Consider the following 6,011-nt stretch of genomic DNA (forward strand, 5'->3'; position numbering starts at 1 on the left):
AAAAAAAAAAAAAAAAAAAAAAAAAAAAAAAAAAAGAATGTATGTGAGAGGGTTACTAGGATTGTATGAAGGGTCAAAAAGGATATTCATACAAAGGTTGACCTAAAATTTCATAAGCAATGAAGTTTAGCTACTGGTCTCTAATTTTACAAGCCAATTCTAAGCCAAGCCTTATCCCTTTCTGTGCCTTACCTTAGTTCACCACGCAAGTAAGTCACTTTGGATGTTCTCTTGTGCGTGCGTGCACACACACACACACATCACTAGATTTTTTTTACATTCACATTACATTTGCCTTACAAATGTATTCATAAAATGTATGCAGTTGGGAACACTGGTTACTGGATTATTTGCAAGAATTCTTGTAAATTTCTGATGCAATTTATTTGAATGCTCAGGTATGTTTCAGTGCATTTATTTTTCTGTTTGCAAATAATTGATTTATATTGCTAAAAATTCTATCTGCCGTGCCAAAAGCTTGGGACTGTTTGGAGGTTGCATCTATCTTTGTTCTCTTTTTTGCCTGATTGGCAGTGAACCCTGGAAATGTGTTAAAATAGACTGGATTTGAACAGTCAGTTCCTTTTTCCCCTGCCCATTTCTATTCAGATACCATTTTGATAGAGGAGGAAGGAGGACAAATGAGGGGGCATACATTTCAGGGCCTGTGAACAAAATTTTTAAAAAAGAACACAATAACACACCTACCTGAGTTCCCTTTTGCTTGCCCTCTCCAATGGATTCCAATTCTGAGCTCATCTCAATCTCAACATGCTCCTGGTCCTTTGTTGCGTGTGAACCTGCATGCCTCCCTTCTCAACAAGCTTGTTTCAGCATGGATGACTAGGGTTTCTTCCTCAGTTGTTGCCAATGTGTCTATCATCACTCCTGGGGTGATGCTGGAGTCTCCTGTGACATCCAGCTTGACATGGATGTAGTGGCAGATACAAAGGTGCCCCAGATTTTCTCATGGCTTCATTGTCATTTCATAGAAGTCCCCCTATTCCTTCTCCTTTGCCCAGAATTACTGCTCATCCCTGTAATCCCCAGGTTTTTCATGTTATGTGCAATGTCCAAATGAGTATTTATTTCTGTGGCAAGTCTTGTACCAGCTCTTCTCTCCTGATGCTGAGGAAATCCAGGACTTCTTTCCTGAACCAGACAGTGGCACAAGGTTTAGAGGAAGCTTTGTTTTTGTGTTTGTGTGGAGATGCGCATATTCACAAGAAAAAGGTGTTTTCAAAACACACACCTTGGATTTTAAAGAGAAGTGGAACAGGCTTCTGGTCTGTCAGGTTTCAAAACTGTGACCAGATTGGTCACTATCACAGCCACAGAGGCATTGTGGGATTGTTATTAGAGGAATGCTTGTGCCACTAACAATAACTCAGCATCCTCACAGCACTGTCAAAAGGATTTTGCCCTCTGGGAAAAATAGTTTAACTCGAACAGCATAAAATATAGGTTTTATTAACCAGATTCAAAACAGTGTGTGGAGACGCACAAGAATGTGCTGACTTATGACAAATTTTATTGGTAAAACTTTGTAGCATCCTATATGACCAAGTAATTCCATAAATGGTACACAAACCAAAAAACTTCTGCAAAGACGCCAAAAGCATTTTTGTGAATATAAATTAATAGATACCACACTTCGTCTGGTATGCATGGTTTTCTCAGGTACCTGTCCCAGTGCACAGAGAAACAGTCTGTACTGATATAATGATATTGATAAAAGCTTTTAGGATGTAACTGTATACCTTATTTTACATCAGCATACTCCTGTAACAATAAAAGTGTAGCAACACTGTTGTAACTAATTCTGCATGAAACATGGTTAAACTTATATAGTGATTTAGCTAACTTGTATCACTATAAAAACATGCAGACATAACAGTTGAACTATTTTAACTGATATGCATTCCTGAGCAAAAGCTTCCCTTCCCTTTTAAAGTGATTAAAAGTTACATTTGTCCACAGCGTAGTTTAACTCCTTTCCAAATCTATACAAAGTCAACTGAAAGCATTTTGGTATGATAATCCTCCCTGGTTACATGTGTGGCATAGCAGCACTGTTCTATACAGTAGGGTTCACCTTGCAGTTCCCACAATTTCATATCCAAACTTTGGTCTTTTATTCTTTGTCTCTGAGACAATAGAGCAATTGTTTAACAGCTCTGAAACTACATTATTGGAACAAATCTCTACAGCCTATTTAGAAGACAGACTAGAATAAGCTATTCTTAAATTCATAAAATTAAGACACTTGATTTAGCAACTAATTCTGGGGAAGGCGATAAGAATTAAGGAGATGAACCACTGGCAGCCAGCAACACAAGAGGCCTGGGGAAACCCTTTAAAAAGGTATTCCCTGATCCTTATGCAAGACTTTGTTGCAGCACTGAAAGAAATCCCAGAGCATTTGCTCCAAGTGAGAGAGAGAGAGAGATCACTTTCCATTGTTTATCCAAATAAGAAATCTTGTCTTACAGCAATTTTAAATTTTATTTGGGCTGAGCAAGTGTGTTCAGGAAGTGACAAAGATGGACAAGGTTAAATGCTGTAACATGGTACTTATTCACACTACATTAGGCAGAGAAACACTAAAATTAGGCATAAAATTTTATTCCCTTGGTAATATATGCCAGTCCTGACCAGAGACAGTAGAAGAAAAGGGAATTTCCCTTCAAAAATAGCACAAACCATTCATGTATGATATAAATAATAGATATATTTCAAATAAATATCACATTTTCCCAGTATGTGTGAAATGTGTTGTGGTCAATATTCCTGCAACAGAGACCTGAAAATACAGGGCGGTCAGTGACCAGTCTGAGGCATGAAAGATGTAAATTACTCTTGTATTCTCCTATAGATTCATCCTAATTTGTAAAGCATAGCTGTCTATTGGACGTTACCAGGTTTTAGATATATATCCATGATGCAATTCTACCATTTTCAGTGAAGTTACACCACAAATATATTTGCCCCAAAGTCACACTAAAGATAAATAGTATGTAATACTTGATGCAAAGCTAACTGGAGTCAATTGGAGTCTTTCTTTGGTTTAATAGTGCTTTGGATCAGGCCTAGACAGAGTAGTGAGAACAAAATAGTGCCTTTTTAAAACCTACCAAGCTGGTCATTTTGAAAAAAAAAGCCATAGACTTACAATGATTCCCCTTACCACTGAAGGTAGCAATGAGCAACACCTTACACAGACCCAGACTTAAACATCTGGCAACAGTCCATCTGAACATACATCCATAGTATACCATGCCCTTTTTAATCAACTTCCTAATTTAAAAATGCCATGCTGGCAGGAAATATAAAAAATGCGGACTCTGAATGGTTCTCAAAATAATAGTCCCAGTGCTGGGTTGGTTGAAAATCTGTGGCCTTACAGATGTTTATGCGTTTGCATGATCCAAAGCGATAACCAATTTTCTTATGCTTGACCCACAAGATGCATTAAATTTATCCTGAAGGAAACTGGTTTCTGAAACCAATTGCCCAGATGCATCAGGCAGGTGAGAGTTTCAGGGAACCAGAGGGTCTACTGACAGATGCAACATTGATTTCTGAATGTTTACAATCTACCAGACAGCTCCATACCAGACTTGATTTGATGGCTCTCAATGGGGTGCTCTGCAGTATTGATTATTTCCAAAACCAGGTTAGATAGTAGTACTGTTACCTGGTGATAGAGCTCTATATGCACGGCAGCTTCAGTGTAAATGTATTAAACTAGTGTGTCCACAACAAATCTGATCTGAGATCTGATCAGATTTAAAACTCAATCTTATAACAATGCTGATTGCTTTCATGGCCTACTATCTCAGTTCTTTTAAGGGATCAGAAATCCTGTTGTCTTGTTTCTCCCCACCTACTCCCCCTTCAGTTCAGTTTCATTAAAATCTGTTGATTTCTCTGTATGCTTGAGATGGTTTGATTAGAAACATCATGACTAAGATGCTATAAAAATTCTACAGGGAAAATCTTTATCAACATACTAAAAAGATTTTTGCTCTCCTCATGACTTCTTAATAGATGGCATGTTTTATGGAGAAAAGTGCACCACCTGTGCTAAGCCCCAATTCACTCCATAGGTGCCCTTCTATTTAAAGTAACTGTAATGGCATTATTAGGTTGTCATCACTTCTCTTCAGGGAAGGGGAATTAACAGGTAATTTCAGCCATAAAGTTTTTCTTGCACTATGCTATCAACAGCTTTATTACTGCATTCAAAGTTGGTCCATATGATGCAAACATTTGTGTAGTTCTGATCAATTAAAATTAGATGCAGCGTTTCCACAATGGTGTTCAGCAGTATAAACATTTGGGAGGAGGAAAAATTATCTTGCCATCAGTAAGGATTTTAATACAACAATTATTGAACCCAGAGTTCATCATAAAATGCAGTCTGATATGGGCAAACTTTATTTTTAAAATATGGTCGTATTGCATATAAAAATAACAATGTACAGGCAAGTTACTTATGGAAATGTTGATGGATGTGTTCTATAAAAATTCTCTATGTTTACTACTTTTGCATGCATGTAGCATGACCAGGACAGAAAAATAACAGTATTCAGAATAGTACTTTTTCACCATTCAGCAAACAAAGTTGCAAAATCCAACAGTTGTTTGAGTGCTTTTAAAAATATATATACTTATATCTGAATGAAGTATTGACTTTTGAAATATTATTCAGCTCTTGTACAACAAAATGATAAAAATAAAAAATAAAAAAGTGAAGGAAAAAGTATCCTAACCTATAATACTATAAATTCACCAGGAAAGAAAAGACATCACGAAAACACATTTCAGTCCCTATTCTTCTTTCTTAATTGTCTTTGTCTCCAGCTATATAGTAGTTCAATTCTACAATGCATAACGCCCCCCCCCACACACACACACAGTAATGCAGAGTAGAACAAGAAAGTCATCCTATGAACTAAAAACTATTGTGATACAATTTGGGCCTCTATAAAAATACAGAAATATACCTGTGCATGCCAGCCTAAAACAAAGAAGCTACTACACCTTGAAAATACGAAACTATTTTCCTTAATGGTTTTAAAATCAAATTAAAAAAAAATTGAACCTTCAGCCTCTAAAAAGTTGAAGGTATAAATAAACACAAAATCAAACCATTGTTTTAGATAAGCTTGCAATGTAAACAATTTTACATTCACCATTTGCAATTGTTCTTTCTTTTCTTTGTTTCAGTGGATAAAGGAATGTGCTTAAAAAACAGCTCTAAAGAAAAAAAATTCTTTCAATAAAATCTTTTTATTGTATGAAGTTTTACTTCACTTTGGTTTTCCTAATTTAGAATTTTAGACTACTCATCTACACCCTAACAAGCAAGTTCAACCTTAGCATTCCAAACTTAAACTGCATTATGAAATGATCAAAAGTAACTCCAAACTGCTAATTAAGGGTTAATACTTTATGCCATCATATTTTGTGGGGAGCTTTTGGAGGGAAGATGACATCTTCTGCTTGTTTAGGATTTTATGAAAATAAAAACCCTTACTCCTAATACATTTTTTTAAAAAAAAGATAAAAAGCTAAAATTTTCTTTGAAAAAAATAGTTTTTCCAGCAAAATAATTAAAAGTGTCTCCTAAAAACACTAACTTCTAAAATTAAAACAAATCATTCATAAACTGATCAGCAATAGTCAGAAAACTATGTAAAAACAATTCAAGAATAATCATTTCTACTTAACCCCAAACTGAACAACAGTTAAAAAAATTAGGTCAGTTAAAATGAAAATCTCCATTTTTAAGGACATTAAGAACCATTAAAACAGGATAAAACTATTCCAAAAAAGGAAGCAAAATCACCCAGATATCAAAACAGCCAACATTGCACATAACAACATCAGGATTATATAAAAAACGTACGTTTGAGGCTAGTCTCTTAAAAGCCTGAATTCTACCTAGGTTCCCTGTTATTTCCTAGCAGAAATCTGTCTAATTGAAAGGCTGGTTAGTTATTCTC

At 35.6% G+C, this 6,011-nt stretch overlaps 1 protein-coding gene across 13 annotated transcripts in view; it reads right to left on the minus strand.

Annotated features, from left to right (window-relative positions):
* MYT1L (myelin transcription factor 1 like) overlaps nt 1-6,011 on the minus strand; it is a 709,345-nt gene that overhangs the window by 685,055 nt on the left and 18,279 nt on the right. The window lies entirely within an intron of this gene.

This window comes from Gavialis gangeticus, unplaced genomic scaffold (genome assembly GCF_001723915.1).
Source record: "Gavialis gangeticus isolate Ggan-Ray unplaced genomic scaffold, GavGan_comp1, whole genome shotgun sequence".
Taxonomy (NCBI): domain Eukaryota; kingdom Metazoa; phylum Chordata; order Crocodylia; family Gavialidae; genus Gavialis; species Gavialis gangeticus.